We start from the raw sequence: 18,743 nt of genomic DNA, 5'->3' as shown, positions 1-18,743 counted from the left end.
ACGTCTGTCATGGCACTGTGTGCCATATTCACATTTCATTATTTTTATTTATTTTTATTTTACCTTTATTTAACCAGGTAAGCCAGTTGAGAACAAGTTCTCATTTACAACTGCGACCTGGCCAAGATAAAGCAAAGCAGTGCGATAAAAACAACAACACAGAGTTACATATGGGGTAACAAAACATGAAGTCAAAAAATACAACAGAAAATATATATACAGTGTGTGCAAATGTAGCAAGTTATGATAGCCTATGGGTTACAACATAATATACACGACACAACACAAGATCACCAGAGATCGATTTGTAGCCTACACTTTATTCATGTTTGGCCTATAAGATAACATTGCTGCAATTTTCAATTTTATAGGATAATTGACATTACATAATATCTGAAGATGTAAACTACTGTGATCTACGCAGACTACTCTGCCTTTAAAAGGCCTGTCCGCTCGCATACAGTCGTGGTCAAAAGTTTTGAGAATGACACAAATATTAATTTTCACAAAGTCTGCTGCCTCAGTTTTTATGATGGTAATTTGCATATACTCCAGAATGTTATGAAGAGTGATCAGATGAATTGCAATTAATTGCAGAGTCCCTCTTTGCCATGAAAATGAACTTAATTCCCCAAAAACATTTCCACTGCATTTCAGCCCTGCCACAAAGGGACCAGCTGACATCATGCCAGTGATTCTCTCATTAACACAGGTGAAAGTGTTGACGAGGACAAGGCTGGAAATCATTCTGTCTATGAGTTAGAATAACAGACTGGAAGCTTTAAAAGGAGGGTGGTGCTTGAAATCATTGTTCTTCCTCTGTTAACCATGGTTACCTGCAAGGAAACACGTGCCGTCATCATTGCTTTGCACAAAAAGGGCTTCACAGGCAAGGATATTGCTGCAAGTAAGATTGCACCTAAATCAACCATTTATCGGATCATCAAGAACTTCAAGGAGAGAGGTTCAATTGTTGTGAAGAAGGCTTCAGGGCGCCCAAGAAAGTCCAGCAAGCGCCAGGACCGTCTCCTAAAGTTGATTCAGCTGCGGAATTGGGGCACCACCAGTGCAGAGCTTACTCAGGAATGGCAGCAGGCAGGTGTGAGTGCATCTGCACGCACAGTGAGGCGAAGACTTTTGGAGGATGGCCTGGTGTCAAGAAGGGCAGTGAGGAAGCCACTTCTCTCCAGAAAAAACATCAGGGACAGACTGATATTCTGCAAAAGGTACAGGGATTGGACTGCTGAGGACTGGGGTAAAGTCATTTTCTCTGATGAATCCCCTTTCCGATTGTTTGGGGCATCCGGAAAAAAGTTTGTCCGGAGAAGACAAGGTGAGCACTACCATCAGTCCTATGTCAAGCCAACAGTAAAGCATCCTGAGACCATTCATGTGTGGGGTTGCTTCTCAGCCAAGGGAGTGGGCTCACTCACAATTTTGCCTAAGAACACACAGCCATGAATAAAGAATGGTACCAACACATCCTCCGAGAGCAACTTCTCCCAACCATCCAAGAACAGTTTGGTGACGAACAATGCCTTTTCCAGCATGATGGAGCACCTTGCCATAAGGCAAAAGTGATAACTAAGTGGCTCGGGGAACAAAACATCAAAAGTTGGGTCCATGGCCAGGAAACTCCCCAGACCTTAATCCCATTGAGAACTTGTGGTTGATCCTCAAGAGGTGGGTGGACAAAAAAAAACCCCACAAATTCTGACAAACTCCAAGCATTGATTATGCAAGAATGGGCTGCCATCAGTCAGGATGTGGCCCAGAAGTTAATTGACAGCATGCCAGGGCGGATTGCAGAGGTCTTGAAAAAGAAGGGTCAACACTGCAAATATTGACTCTTTGCATAAACTTAATGTAATTGTCAACACGAGCCTTTGACACTTATGGAATGCTTGTAATTATACTTCAGTATACCATAGTAACATCGGACAAAAATATCTAAAAACACTGAAGCAGCAAACTTTGTGAAGACCAATACTTGTGTCATTCTCAAAACTTTTGACCACGACTGTACAGTGTTGAATGGATTATTAGCAGGGCCAGGGGGACTGGAAAGCAGGCGTGCGGTAAACCCGGGACTCCACTCCTTTAGCAACTGCCCGTGTTATTTTGGGATTGGGAACAAAGTATTTCGGTCTCAATGACAACATGAAGCACATAGGAGTTATGAGAGAATGGTCTGACAGTACGCATCGATGCACAGATTTTAGGAGCACCTAATTGTATCCAAGATAGGCTATATGATTAAGAACTGTTGCCTAGCCTATAGCCAATAGGACTACCACCCAGCATATACAGTGCCTTCAGAAAGTATTTATTCCACATTTTGTGTTATAGCCTGAATTCAAAATGGATTCAATGTATTTCTGTTCTCACCCATCTACACACAATACCCCATAATGACAAAGTGAAAACATGTTTTTAGACATCTTTGCAAATTTATTGAAATTTAAATACAGAAATATCTCATTTTACTCAAGTATTCACACCGCTGAGTCAATACATGTTAGAATCACCTTTGGCAGTGATTACAGCTGTGAGTCTTTCTCTGTAAGTCTCTGAGAGCTTTCCACACCTGAATTGTACAATATTTGCACATTATTATTTTATTCTAGCTCTGTCAAGTTGGTTGTTGATACAGTGGGGGAAAAAAGTATTTAGTCAGCCACCAATTGTGCAAGTTCTCCCACTTAAAAAGATGAGAGAGGCCTGTAATTTTCATCATAGGTACACGTCAACTATGACAGACAAAATGAGAAAAAAAATCCAGAAAATCACATTGTAGGATTTTTAATGAATTTATTTGCAAATTATGGTGGAAAATAAGTATTTGGTCAATAACAAAAGTTTCTCAATACTTTGTTGGCAATGACACAGGTGAAACGTTTTCTGTAAGTCTTCACAAGGTTTTCACACACTGTTGCTGGTATTTTGGCCCATTCCTCCATGCAGATCTCCTCTAGAGCAGTGATGTTTTGGGGCTGTCGCTGGGCAACACGGACTTTCAACTCCCTCCAAAGATTTTCTATGGGGTTGAGATCTGGAGACTGGCTAGGCCACTCCAGGACCTTGAAATGCTTCTTACGAAGCCACTCCTTCGTTGCCCGGGTGGTGTGTTTGGGATCATTGTCATGCTGAAAGACCCAGCCACGTTTCATCTTCAATGCCCTTGCTGATGGAAGGAGGTTTTCACTCAAAATCTCACGATACATGGCCCCATTCATTCTTTCCTTTACACGGATCAGTCGTCCTGGTCCCTTTGCAGAAAAACAGCCCCAAAGCATGATGTTTCCACCCCCATGCTTCACAGTAGGTATGGTGTTCTTTGGATGCAACTCAGCATTCTTTGTCCTCCAAACACGACGAGTTGAGTTTTTACCAAAAAGTTATATTTTGGTTTCATCTGACCATATGACATTCTTCCAATCCTCTTCTGGATCATCCAAATGCACTCTAGCAAACTTCAGACGGGCCTGGACATGTACTGGCTTAAGCAGGGGGACACGTCTGGCACTGCAGGATTTGAGTCCCTGGCGGCGTAGTGTGTTACTGATGGTAGGCTTTGTTACTTTGGTCCCAGCTCTCTGCAGGTCATTCACTAGGTCCCCCCGTGTAGTTCTGGGATTTTTGCTCACCGTTCTTGTGATCATTTTGACCCCACGGGGTGAGATCTTGCGTGGAGCCCCAGATCGAGGGAGATTATCAGTGGTCTTGTATGTCTTCCATTTCCTAATAATTGCTCCCACAGTTGATTTCTTCAAACCAAGCTGCTTACCTATTGCAGATTCAGTCTTCCCAGCCTGGTGCAGGTCTACAATTTTGTTTCTGCTGTCCTTTGACAGCTCTTTGGTCTTGGCCATAGTGGAGTTTGGAGTGTGACTGTTTGAGGTTGTGGACAGGTGTCTTTTATACTGATAACAAGTTCAAACAGGTGCCATTAATACAGGTAACGAGTGGAGGACAGAGGAGCCTCTTAAAGAAGACGTTACAGGTCTGTGAGAGCCAGAAATCTTGCTTGTTTGTAGGTGACCAAATACTTATTTTCCACCATAATTTGCAAATAAATTCATAAAAAATCCTACAATGTGATTTTCTGGAGAAAAAAAATCTCAATTTGTCTGTCATAGTTGACGTGTACCTATGATGAAAATTACAGGCCTCTCTCATCTTTTTAAGTGGGAGAACTTGCACAATTGGTGGCTGACTAAATACTTTTTTTCCCCACTGTACATCCATTTATTTACCTTAAATTAATGATATATAGCCATTGATTGTTGAAGAATTGAACGTATAAATCCCTCATGAGCTTAGTTCAAATGTCTTACCCTATCAGAACCCAAATGATCAGCTTGTTTCACTACATTGCTTATAAACAATGTAATTGGTAAGTAACGCTGTATAGCTTCAAAACATGGTTAAAACTATCATTTTGATCTTGTGGATGGTCAGTCCTTGTATCCATCCTTGCTCCATCTTTGAGTTTGAGTTGTTTAATTTCTCCAGCTCCATCCCTCAGCTGTTTACCGAAGAAAGTGGTGGGCGGCCGTTTAGTTGTTTGAATCCCAGATTGCCCCTTTAAGGCTCACAGGTAAAGAGCAATATTTATTTATTTTATTTCTAATTTTCTGTTTTGTGTGTTGTTTTTTTGGGGGTTTGTGACGTCCTGTATACATTTTCGAGGATGCCTTTGCACATTCTAAATATATGAAATGAATGTGACCTATTGTTCACTGGTGCTTAATAATAAGATGTGTAATAATATGAATATAATTAATAATAAGATAATAATAATATCTTGGCAGGTTTGTTGTGGTGCCATATTCTTTCAATTTTTTAATAATGGATTTAATGGTGCTCCGTGGGATGTTCAAAGTGTCGGATATTCTTTTATAACCCAACCCTGATCTGTACATCTCCACAACTTTGTCCCTGACTGGTTTGGAGAGCTCCTTGGTCTTCATGGTGCCGCTTGCTTGGTGGTGCTCCTTGCTTAGTGGTGTTGCAGAATCTGGGGCCTTTCAGAACAGGTGTATATATACTGAGATCATGTGACAGATCATGTGACACTTAAATTGCACACAGGTGGACTTTATTTAACTAATGATGTGACTTCTGAAGGTAAATGTTTGCACACGATCTTATTTAGGGGCTTCATAGCAAAGGGGGTGAATACATATGCACGCACCACTTTTACGTTATTTATTTTTTCGAATTTTGTTAAACAAGTCATTTTTGTTTCATTACATGAAATCCAAATAAAAATCAATTTAAATTACAGGTTGTAATGCAACAAAATAGGAAAAACGCCATGGGGGATGAATACTTTTGCAAGGCACTGTATACTACAGTGTATTTGTAGGCATCCACCCTATAGTAATACTATATATACTAAAGTGTATTTGTAGGCATCCACCCTATAGTCCTACTGTTAAAAAGAAAAATGGTACAATCGCCTCACAGGTCCTCAACTGTCAGCTTCATTAAATAGTACCCGCAAAACACCAGTCTCAACGTCAACAGTGAAGAGGCGACTCCGGGATGCTGACCTTCTATGCAGAGTTGCAAAGAAAAAGTCAAATGACTGTGTTCTTTTGCCCATCTTAATCTTTTCTTTTTATTGGCCAGTCTGAGATATGGCTTTTTCTTTGCAACTCTGAAGGTCAGCATCCCGGAGTCGCCTCTTCACTGTTGAAGTTGAGACTGGTGCTTTACGGGTACTATTTAATGAAGCTGCCAGTTGAGGACCTGTGAGGCGTCTGTTTCTCAAACTAGACACTCTAATGTATTTGTCCTCTTGCTCAGTTGTGCACCGGGGCCTCCCATGGACACTGAAGCTCCATATTGCTTTCAAATATCCATGAATAAAATAATAGAAACCCCAAAAACCATACTCTATAATTCATAATGCAATATTCATACTTATAATCAATAAGTCAATATTTCCTGATTCCTAATTAGGCAAAACAGAAACATTTATAATGAGACTGAAAGTCAGGAAATGTGTCTCCAACATTCCGGCCTGTAACTGTTCTTGTGGGATCAAAACAATTACAACTTCAAAACATAGAGGGAGACAGATGTTCAGTAGTCTATTCAATAGTCCATTAGCAAAAAATAACTATACGTCCACCTCGACCAACCACCCTCCTTTCATTTTTGCCTTAAGTAACCATCTGTCTTATGGAACCATATCAAACGTTACTTATACTAATTTCAGTGTCCTGGATTTTCTTTTACTATGTTACATCTAGTCCAGTAATGTAACCTAACATAAAGTAATACATCATACTATATAAATGGAGTGGCATGGATCTGAGTAAACTATAATATGTTTTACTCTGAGACGAGGTTGGGTTCACAGTGTCTAGGGGCTACTTTACCCAACACCCATCCAAAGAGCAAGAGGTCTCAACCCCAGAGGGGGAAAAAAACGTTTTGAGAGAACTAATCAATGCTTCCACTCTCTGAGACAACTAGAATATTGAATTATTACGACAGGGTTCCCAGACCAGTGGGGCACAGCTTCTCTCGCTGTGTCACATGATCTGGACATCAGCCAGGCTAGGAATCCAAAGCCAAATCTCACCCCCCAGAGTTCACAGCCATGTTATCTGATTCTGAGCTCACTGTGAAACAGTTGTGTGCAGCTATGCAGTTGAACAGGTTATTGTTCCAAGGAATAGAATGAAAAATAACGTCGTTTGATCACGTCACAATAGTTTAATCACAGAACACTAGTACATTTATCAGACAGGGCTGCAATGCCTCAATAGCACTGATTGAACCAGGTAAATGTATCGGCTAGTTTGCTTTTGAAATGTGTTCTACTATGTTATCCCATTGTTATTGTGGAAGTGATGCTACGGTTTTGCTTTCCTGGTTTCAAGTTATGTTAGTCATTGTCTTTATGATGAATGTAATTGTCATCTTCAGGAATGAAGGTGACTCAACTAGGCTGTCTGTGTGGGACTCTTCTACACACAGCAGCCTCTGGTACTGTAGCATACACATCCATCTGTCACTGCCTTCACTACCTGTGTGTGATTCATATGATCTCATTGTGTCTTTAGTCACTATTGTGGTCTTTAAGTATGTATTCCAAGGAACGTCAGTATATAAATATGAGAGCCAGCGATACGCCGTTCCATCTGGTTTGCGCTTAGTGGGACTACCATTTTGTTTTTCAAAAGGGCAATGACCCAACACACCTTAGTTGTCTGTTTTACTTTCACTCGTTCTGGAAGTGGTCTTCTGAGGATGGCTAATCAGCCGTGTCGATGATCCCCATGTGGGGTGATGAGAGCAGTGTAGTAGACGATGGTTTGAAGAGAGTAACAGGATGGTCCCACTTAAATTCACCTTCTTAGATACAGTACTTAGAACAGCTACTCAGCCGTAATGTTGATTGTTAGTGGAGGCAACTTTGTCGTCTTCGCCTCGTGTTGATTTTCAGGGTCGGGACCAATATGGACAAAAGCTGCAGCTTGGGGTCCGTCTAGTCTGATCTGATCATTCTTATCTCAGTCTTTTATGCACTCTGGTAAAGAGGGGCGTTTCCGTCATACTGACACGCTCTCTGAGCTCCCTCGGGCGTGGCTAGTTACGAGGCAAAAGTATTGTTATCACTATGATTTTGTTAGAAAGCTAAAATGACATTCCTATCTTCATGAAAACATTGTCTTCCTCCTTGATATTTTCTACATTTTACATTACATTTTAGTCATTTAGCAGACGCTCTTATCCAGAGTGACTTACAGTTAGTGAATGCATACATGTTATTTTTTTCATACTGGCCCCCATCCCTGCCGGCCAAACCCTCCCCTACCTTGGACGACGCTGGACCAATTGTGCGCCGCCCATGGGTCTCCCGGTCGCGGCCGGCTGCGACAGAGCCTGGACTCAAACCAGGATCTCAAGTGGCACAGCGACCACTGCGATGCAGTGCCTTAGACCACTGCGCCACTCGGGAAGGATGTAAACCTGATATCCACAGTGTAAAAGCTCTTCAAGCTACAATGTTTTAGTTATAATGCCTTTATACCATTTTTAATGACATCACAAAATAGACATTCATTTTCCATATTCCATTTCTCATCATTCCCAATGTTTGGATGTTGAAATATATTGTCCCAATGTTCATTGTTGGATGTTGAAGTTTTTTGGGCGGAAAAAGTCTCTGAAACAAAGGACATTCCTTTCACCATACTAGAGGGCCAGAGATAGATTCTCCTATCTCTAATTTATGGCAGTATTAAGGTGTCAAGACCAGCACAGCCCCCCCTGTGGGTAAGAGGGTCTGGTTGTTGTCGGCCATTTGCCAAGCTGATATGAGACCTTTGATCCTCACCCAGGGAGAGTCATGACAAAGGTATGCCTTATCACCACAGATCCAATAATGATCAGTAAACGTGGCTGAGCCATATTGATGTGGAGAGCGATCGTCTGTTTCTGTCCAAATAGTTGTGTGCCCCACATTCAGTTTACCGGGCCCATTAGAAGTGCTTGTTCCATTTATCCAGCTACATCCTATTGGGAAGATTGGCGGCAGGTAGCTTAGTGGGTAAGAGCGTTGTGCCAGTAACCGAAAGGTCGCTGGTTCTAATCCCCGAGCCAACTAGGTGAAAAATCTGTCGATGTGCCCTTGAGCAAGGCACTTAACCCTAATTGCTCCTGTAAGTCACTCTGGATAAGAGCGTCTGCTAAAATGACCCAAAAAAAATAAATTTATATTAATTAGATCTTGGTATGGAGATATTACTTGGGTTGTGACAATGGCAGGTTCAGAATGGGGTTCGCCGGGGTTGGATTAGAATAGGTTCTGGTACACGGTGTCTAGGTTCTAAAATAATTTTGGTGCACCAATGTTTACAATCAAATCTCTCATATTTCTTGTTGATGACAAATCACCATTAATGCATTTTACCTTCATAGTATTACCCTGTGAAGGTTGACCCCATGAAGTTTCATTTGATAAGAGCACTTCCAGTGCACACAGTGTCATTAACGCTGGCCTCTACCGAATACTGTAAGAATGGTGAGATCGCTGAGTGTGGAAAAAGACTACATACACAACAGGATGTGTTTTCTACCATCAGCTCAGTTTTGACTGTATAATTAAGCAGTGACCACCAAGTGTTTCCGGCTGTGATGCTCATCCAGTGGCTGCATCGACCTCCTGCTTCTTCTGGTCTCAGGGCGGCTATAGTTATTTTTTTTTGTATTTTACCCCCTTTTTCTCCCCAATTTCGTGGTATCCAATTGGTAGTTACAGTCTTGTCCCATCGCTACAACTCCCGTACGGACACGGGAGAGGCGAAGGTCGAGAGTCGTTCGTCCTCCGAAACACAACCCAACCACACTGCTTCTTGACACAGTGCCCGCTCAACCCGGAAGGCAGCCGTACCAATGTGCCGGAGTAAACACCGTACACCTGGTGACTGAGTCAGCGTGCATTGCACCCGGCCCGCCACAGGAGTCGCTAGTGCGCGAAGGGACAAGGACATCCCTGCCGGCCAAACCCTCCCCTACCCTGGACGGCGCTGGGCCAATTGTGCGCCGCCCCATGGGTCTTATCAGCAAAACCTGGAATGGGCCAGTCCACCTCTGCTGGGTCCAATGCTTCCTCCTCAGGTCCTTGACCAATACCCAGTCACCGGGTTGAAGCTTATGTTGGATTCCCACCAGGGGCTGAGGTAAAGCTGCTTTCACCCTGGAAAAAATAGCCTTCAGAACATTGTTTAAGGCAGTACAGTAACTTCCATGTTGTCGTCGCAGCCCATCAGAGTCAGCTTGTTCTGTGGGAAAGGGGTATTTAGCATCCTCATAGGTCTACCAGTCAGTATCTCATGAGGGGCCAACCCAGTGGTTCTATGAGCCCGCCCCCTCATGTACATCAGCGCCAAAGGCATCACAGTGACCCAGGGGAGACCAGTCTCTGCCATAAGTTTAACCATCTTAATTAGCACGTTCAACTAAACCCGAAGACTGAGGCCTTAGTAGAGTTAGTATGTGCTAAACACTTACAAACAGCAATTTCAGAGGGAAGAAGAATTGCTTTCAACAGGTTATCAACAAGTTTGGAGTGAGCAACAGTCTTGCCGGAGGAGGTGAGGAAGCCACGTTGTTTCCACAGAGTTCCAAAATCATGTACCACACCAAATGCATATCTACTGTCTGTGTTAATGGCGACTGACTGGCCTTTAGCCAATATACAAGCTCTGGTGAGGGCAAACAACTCTGCAGCTTGTGCAGAAAGGTGTGATGGTAATGTAGCACTCCACAGTGTGGTTGCTGCAGTGGTAACCGCATAAGCAACAAGTGGTTCCCCTTTCTCAGATCTCTGGGCGGAGCCATCCACAAATATTTCCAGATCAGCATTCTGCAAAGGAACATCAGTCAAATCTCACCTTGGTTTAGACGCAAGCTCAACCATAGCTGTACAGTCATGTGGCTCCCAGTCCTCCTCGGTTGGCAACAATGCTGCTGGATTGAGCACAGTGCACCTTTTCAGGGTCACATGAGACATGGTTAGAAGCACATTCTGATAGTGGAGCAACCTCACTGGAGTCAGATGAGCAGTCTTTGCCTGTGAGATGAGAGCATGAACAGCATGTGGCACATGCACAGTTAGTTGACACATTGCAACAATGTCAGCACATGCAAGTACAGCTTCAGCAGCCGCCCTCAAACAACACACCAAACCTCTCACCACACTATCCAAACACATGCTACACATGCTAACACACGCACTCTACACACACACACATTTGAATATTGTTATTTTGCTGTATTATTGATTTTGTATATTATAAATATGTTACGGTAGAGTAGTGTGTAATAAGGTGTTGTGTTATGTATTGTTTTATTGTATGTAAATTGTGGCTGGACCCCAGGAAGAGTAGCTGCTGCCTTGGCAACCGCTAATGGGGATCCGTAATAAACCCCAGGAAGAGTAGCTGCTGCCTTGGCAGGAACTAATGGGGATCCATAATAAACCCCAGGAAGAGTAGCTGCTGCCTTGACAGGAACTAATGGGGATCCGTAATAAACCCCAGGAAGAGTAGCTGCTGCCTTGGCAGGAACTAATGGGGATCCATAATAAACCCCAGGAAGAGTAGCTGCTGCCTTGACAGGAACTAATGGGGATCCATAATAAACCTCAGGAAGAGTAGCTGCTGCCTTGGCAGGAACTAATGGGGATCCATAATAAACCCCAGGAAGAGTAGCTGCTGCCTTGGCAGGAACTAATGGGGATCCATAATAAACCCCAGGAAGAGTAGCTGCTGCCTTGACAGGAACTAATGGGGATCCGTAATAAACCCCAGGAAGAGTAGCTGCTGCCTTGGCAGGAACTAATGGGGATCCATAATAAACCCCAGGAAGAGTAGCTGCTGCCTTGACAGGAACTAATGGGGATCCATAATAAACCTCAGGAAGAGTAGCTGCTGCCTTGGCAGGAACTAATGGGGATCCATAATAAACCCCAGGAAGAGTAGCTGCTGCCTTGGCAGGAACTAATGGGGATCCATAATAAACCCCAGGAAGAGTAGCTGCTGCCTTGACAGGAACTAATGGGGATCCATAATAAACCCCAGGAAGAGTAGCTGCTGCCTTGGCAACCGCTAATGGGGATCCGTAATAAACCCCAGGAAGAGTAGCTGCTGCCTTGGCAACCGCTAATGGGGATCCGTAATAAACCCCAGGAAGAGTAGCTGCTGCCTTGGCAACCGCTAATGGGGATCCATAATAAACCCCAGGAAGAGTAGCTGCTGCCTTGGCAACCGCTAATGGGGATCCGTAATAAACCCCAGGAAGATAAGCTGCTGCCTTGGCAACCGCTAATGGGGATCCGTAATAAACCCCAGGAAGAGTAGCTGCTGCCTTGGCAACCGCTAATGGGGATCCGTAATAAATACAGAAATACAATCGCTTAGAATAATAACCCACTGGTCTGTTTCCCCCCCATGGTCCTGAGTCAACACAGAAGACATAAACCCATTCTTCTCACACACAAACAGATTGAAAGGCTTAGAATGGTCAGGCAGACCCAAACATGGGGAAGTAGTCATGAGCATGTTTCAGTTTCATCAGGGCAGTCAGTCTTTCAGGGGTCCATTTCATCTTGTCATTCGTAGCCATCTTGTGACCATAGATGAGATCTGATAGAGGCTGGACAACCTCGGCATAGTCGAGCAGCTACGCCCTACAGTACCCTGCCATACCAGTCAGTGACATCATGTGGTGTTTGGAAACAGGCTGTGAGACAGAGAGAATAGCTTGCACTCTCTCTGGACCCAGCCGCCTGCCATTGGGGGTGATATCATGACCCAAATACTTTACAGTGGGAGACAAGTTACAACTTATTTTTTGATACTTTGCGGCTGTTCTCTGCCAGAAAGATCAAAAGAGCTCGAGTTTCAGAGCACAATAACAAGTCATCAACGTACTGTATTAGAGTGCTTCCCTCCAGGGGAATGAAACCCTCCAAATGTTGTGCTAATGCAGCTGAAAAAATTGCGGGGGACTCAGTGTACCCCATTGGGGCCACAGTCCACGTACATCTCTTACCGAGGAATGTGACTGGTGTGACAGGAATGCTAAAAAACGCATTAGCCAAATCCACAACAGTAAACCAATTAGCTGTGGCTGGAACTACAGATATCAATGTAGTTGGATTGGGGCGGCAGGTAGTTTAGTGGTTAAGAGCGTTGTGCCAGTAACCGAAAGGTCGCTGGTTCTAATCCCTGAGCCGACTAGGTGAAAAATCTGTCAATGTGCCCTTGAGCAAGGCACTTAACCCTAATTGCTCCAGTAAGTTGCTCTGGATAAGAGCGTCTGCTAAATGACTAAAATGTAATGTAAATGATTGGGAACCACAGGGGCACGGGAAAACACAGCATCATTGACAGGACTCAAATCCTGGACAAAACGTCAATCACCTGAGGCTTTTCTTACTGGCAAGATAGGGGTATTGCAAGGTGACTCTGGACACAGGACTAACGCTCCATGCTCTAACAATGAAGCATGTACAGGAGTAATACCAGCAATAGCTTTTATACTGAATGGATACTGTGCTCTGGAGGGGCACCTGGTATCTTTAGGAGTATCCACAAGTGGCTCAGCTCCCTTCATCCTCCCAAAATCATACTTCTCCCTTTCCCATAGGCAATTAGGGACCCCTCTCAAGAGGGCTGAATCCTCACTCTAAAGCATGATGTTGGTGACAAATGAGGGTTGGTCCAATCCATGCACACCCCTATCAACTGGTATGCTCCTGAGTGGCGCAGTGGTCTAAGGCACTGCATCGCAGTGCTAGCTGTGCCACTAGAGATCCTGGTTCGAATCAAGGCTCTGTCGTAGCCGGCCACGACCGGGAAACCCATGTGGCGGCGCACAATTGGCCCAGGGTAGGGGAGGGAATGGCCGGCAGGGATGTAGCTCAGTTGGTAGAGCATGGCGTTTGCAACGCCAGGGTTGTGGGTTCGATTCCCACAGAGGGTATGAAAAAAATAAAAATAACGTATGCACTCACTAACTGTAAGTCGCTCTGGATAAGAGTGTCTGCTAAATGACTAAAATGTAAAATGTGTGTCCGAGTTGAACGGTGCATAGGTTGACCCATCTGGACGCATTTCCCAATCAACAGCATTATACCAGCCCCTTCATCCAAACCGCCCACTCAACTCTGTGTGATTTTGCCAGGGACACATGTGGTGTCTATCTTCAAACATGTAGAGCTCCCTCTGTGCTCCCTCTGTGCTCCCTGTGTGCTCCCTCTGTCCTGGGGTTAAATTAACCCCTAAGACACAGAAGTCGCTGCTACAGTACAGACCCTCACACTGTACTGATTCTGGCGCTACACTGTCAAACAGCCATTTGTTCTCATATCTCAGGTCTCTTGTCAATGGTGAGAAACGGGACGTGCAATGTAAGCCTGCTTCAGACATGAAACAGATGAGGTAGAATTGTCAGACCAACCAATGGTGGACGCAAGGGTGTGGCTCTTTAAGAACAACTGCTCTGGTTGGTCTGACAATTCTACCTCATCTGTCCCTGTCTCTTCATCATGTCAATATTCTTCCTCCTGTTCTTGTCCTGGATTGTACAGGGTTGTCTGTGTAGGTGGGCCCGTCTGCCATTGCACAGATTGGCCTCTGCCTTGCGGGCCCCCTTGTGGTCCCCACTGTGGCGGAGGGACCCCCTGTGGGGGTGGCCCTGGCCATTGGTTGGGTGGCGGCTGCCATGGCTGTTGAGCAGAGGGATACCACAGTGTCCTCCTGGTGGACCTCTTCCTGGAGGGGCCCCCCTTGGGGCTCCTCTGCCTCTTGGTCCGCCCCTGCCTCTTCCCCTCGGCTGCTGGGCTTGATTGCAACACCTCCCCTGCAGCAGGCACCTGCCCCTGGTAGAATGTCAACTGGGAAACTTGCAACTTCTGAGTCTTCACGTTTCCTTATTTTTTATTTTCTTCCTTCTGAGCACATTGTTGTCGCTCAGCATGTTTGCAATGTTACCAGTCAGTTTCCCAACTGATACAGGTGGTTCTCACCGCTTTCTCCAGGTCTGGTGTCAGGCACCTCACCAGGGTGTCCTTCAACAGATCTCCATACGCCAGTTCATTTGGTCTGATGCCGCTGTGCAGCCTGAAACAGGTTTCCAGTCTCCTTCGGTACGCTTACAGGCTCTCATCCTTCATGGTACATTCTCTGATGGTCGTCCAGTCAGTCTTGGCAGGGTACAGTGCTCCTATTCTTCCCAACACGGCCACCAGTTGGTCCTGATATAGGCCATTCTCAGCCCAGAGCTGGTTGGAATCAATGTCCCCTTCTACATCAGCCCACCTAAGCCCCAGTTTCTTCTTACAGATAAGGGCTATCTCAGCTGCAGATGACTGGTACTGTTCTGCCAGAACCCTTATTTCTGCTGCAAACTTTACCGCATCTTTGCTGGGGTCAGGCAGATCCTCAACAATATTTTTAATTTCATTGTCTCCATGTCCTCTGGATATACACGATTGGTTGCCAGGCAGCCAAATCAGCGTGGCCTGCAGCTGGTCGTGGCTGACGGTTCTGTTGATACATATCTGGTGCTGGATCATATGGTGAAGGTGTCAATATCTGGTGCTGGATCATATGGTGAGGGTGTCCATATCTGGTGCTGGATCATATGGTGAGGGTGTCCATATCTGGTGCTGGATCATATGGTGAAGGTGTCCATATCTGGTGCTGGATATTATGGTGAGGGTGTCCATATCTGGTGCTGGATCATATGGTGATGGTGTCCATATCTGGTGCTGGAAATTATGGTGAGGGTGTCCATATCTGGTGCTGGATATTATGGTGAGGGTGTCCATATCTGGCGCTGGATCATATGGTGAGGGTGTCCATATCTGGTGCTGGATCATATGGTGAGGGTGTCCATATCTGGTGCTGGATCATATGGTGAGGGTGTCCATATCTGGTGCTGGATCATATGGTGAGGGTGTCCATATCTGGTGCTGGATCATATGGTGAGGGTGTCGGCATGTCTATCTTCCTTCTCAGATGGCTCTTGAGCGGAGGGGAAAAGAGTAGGGGAGCTGCTGCTCCGTTCTAAGAGGACATCCTCCTCCAGGGGTCATCCTCCTCCACCGGGCTGGCTGGGGGTGGTTGTTGTGAGGAGGGGTTGATGCTCATTCCACCCACTGCTCTGGCTCCTCCAGCAGCACCCTTTCTGGTTGGTTTTGGGGTTGACATTCCACCCAGCATGGCCAGTCAAGAGAGCAGTTTGTCAACCGCTGCTGCTAGGGAAGGGGAGGCACAGCAGTGAACTGTGGAGTTGGGGGAGGAAGGTGGACAGCCGCAGCCACAGGCCCAGGCAGCGCTGGGTAGAGATTAGGAGGAGTAGAACAGGGAGGGGGGAAATCTCTCTCATTGTCCTTCCTGTTCTTTCTCACTGTCTCATCTTGGTCTGTTTTCCCTTCTTCCTCAGTCTGTACTACCATATTCTGACGGGGCTTTCCTCAAAATGGGTCCTGTGTCTTTGTACTGATGGGGCTTTCCTCAAAATGGGTCCTGTCCCTGGGTACTGACGGGGCTTTACTCTAAATGGGTCCTGCCTCTGTGTACTGATGGGGCTTTCCTCAAAATGGGTCCTGTCCCTGTGTACTGACGGGGCTTTACTCTAAATGGGTCCTGCCTCTGTGTACTGACGAGGCTTTCCTCAAAATGGGTCCTGTCTCTGTGTACTGACGGGAATTTACTCTAAATGGGTCCTGCCTCTGTGTACTGACGGGGCTTTCCTCTAAATGGGTCCTGTCCCTGTGTACTGACGGGGCTTTCCTCTAAATGGGTCCTGTCTCTGCCTATCTGCCTCTCTCTCCCACTTTCTGAACTCAACCCAGTCTATCTTATCCTTTTGACCTTTTTTGGTCCCTTCATGCTCTGTCAGTCTTTCCCTGACTTCATCTAACATCATCACACTCAGTGTCCCTATCAAAAAACAAGCCTCCTTCCCTATGCCACAATTGCACCTGGTGCAGAATGTCCCTTCCCCACTTATCTGCCATAACCTTCAGCGCCCCCGTTGGGGGATCTGGAATGCCATGTCCCTTGCTCCTGTGTGCTCCCATGGTTCCTGCTCCCATGTGCTCCCATGGTTCCTGCTCCCATGTGCTCCCATGGTTCCTGCTCCCGTGTGCTCCCATGGTTCCTGCTCCCATGTGCTCCCATGGTTCCTGCTCCCGTGTGCTCCCATGGTTCCTGCTCCTGTGTGCTCCCATGGTTCATGCTCCTTCACTCACACACTCACAGAAAACACAAACACAGGACACACAGGGGAATGAGACAGACAAGAGAAAAACCGGTTAGTGCTGTTTTTAGATTTCAGACCCTGTCTATATGAACAGGGTAACCCATACCATTATCAGAATATTGCCTAATTAGTGGTCCCACAACAGGGTGTTGTATCCACACTGGGATATCGCCTACTGCGATTACTGTGGTATAGACTATCTTACGTCTATCCAAATGTGCAGAACTACCTACAGAGTACCCATGTCTTCTATCTAATTGCGTAACACGGTCCCAGAAATCTATATTATCTAACCTCCACCTCAGGTGAAGTGCCAGGAATAACGAAACACTCACAATAACACCTAAATATAGTAACCCAGGGGCATGCCGCCTGTTTACCTCATTTATCAAAACATTTCAACAAAACATTACACGTTATAATTTGAACTTCACCAAGCCAGATGCCCTTGCAGGGCGTCACCTGCGCTCTAGTCCCTCGTTCAATGAGCCTCACCAAGCCGAGTTTTCCCACAGGATTACTCGCTCTCTAGTCCCTCGCTCCACATTAACCTCACCAGCCCTACTGTAATCAACCCAGTAGCACGGATCTGGACTTTAGGTTGCCCGCAACTAGCTAATTAACAATTATGTCCAAAGATACCTCACTTAAGAACACTCTTATCAACTCAATTCAGTCCTGCTAGTTACCTCAGCTGTGGCCCTCGTAAGGAAGACTTCGCTCTGAGCATACCCTCAACGGGGGCTTCTTAACCTATTGGTAGATTGTCCAAGCTCACCTCTCTCAGTACTTGGTTCGGGATCTGGCATCCACCCGCTCCCACTTCTTCTCATATCTAAGGCAGGTCCAGCTGCTCTTTCATGAGTGTGGTTTCCCTGGGATCCCATTTTCTGATCCCCTGTGCACAGTTTACCCAGATCTTCAGGAGCCGTCAACAGGTGAAGTTGCAGATCCCATCCTCGTTGCCAAAATTGTCGTGGAAATTCATGTATACTGAGAGCGACTTGGACAATTATTCAAACAATCAATTTTTATTTAACATTGATTAATTATTGCAATAATGAACCTGGTGCTGAGAGCTTGACCTTACAGAGAAATCCTGGCTCTAAAATGCTTAGTCAAGGCTGGTTCCACCCCTCCCATGCAGATCGGGGGCATCATAAACCATCTTGGGTTCATCTTGCGGTTATCTGCACCTGGTCCCGTTTTAACCCCACCCCGGCTTAGTTTCCCAGATGCCAGGATGATTAGGAACAATGCGGATTTTCGTTCTACTCCTCCAGGCTATCCCTATCTTGGTTCCACACACCACATCTTGTCTATGGAATGCAGGCTCAATCAATTGTCAGCTCAAGCTATCTCTAGTGACCGTACGCCCAGATTAGCTGCAGGGAGCTGGAGTGGAAACCATCCCTTTACCAGAACACAGCATTAGTAGAACAGAAATGTCTTACTCTTTGTTAAGTATATAATTGTTAACTATTAATATCAAACAAATCAGGTAAATACGTAATTTTTCTCTCACAAACCACACGGAGCAGGACCAGAACAACACTGTATTCAACATTTCTGGAAAAGCCCTTTCTGATGATTGTGTAAGGGTCTTGTCTATAGTACTGTCCTTTGCCCCCACATACTGAAATAATGAATTAAATGCTGAAGCCCACAAGCGAAGGGAAAAAGTGAGAGGAGAAGAGCGCATAGATGTGAGAAGAAACTCTACAACGGGCAAAATGATCATGTTGTTTGTGTGTGGCTGCTATGAAAGTGAACTGTGTTTGCATGTGATCAGGGGTGTATTCATTCCGCCGATAAGCTAGATGCAGGCAAGAGTGTGCAAGGTGGTATTGAATGTGTCACTGTCTGTCACCTTGATTACTTAAATGTTTCTCTCGACCTGTGCACCTACTGATTGTTATAAACTCTCATTCGTAGGCTAGAGA

This window comes from Coregonus lavaretus, assembly GCF_964263955.1.
Source record: "Coregonus lavaretus genome assembly, contig: HAP1_SCAFFOLD_231, whole genome shotgun sequence".
Taxonomy (NCBI): domain Eukaryota; kingdom Metazoa; phylum Chordata; class Actinopteri; order Salmoniformes; family Salmonidae; genus Coregonus; species Coregonus lavaretus.
Note: the sequence above shows the minus strand (reverse complement) of the source record.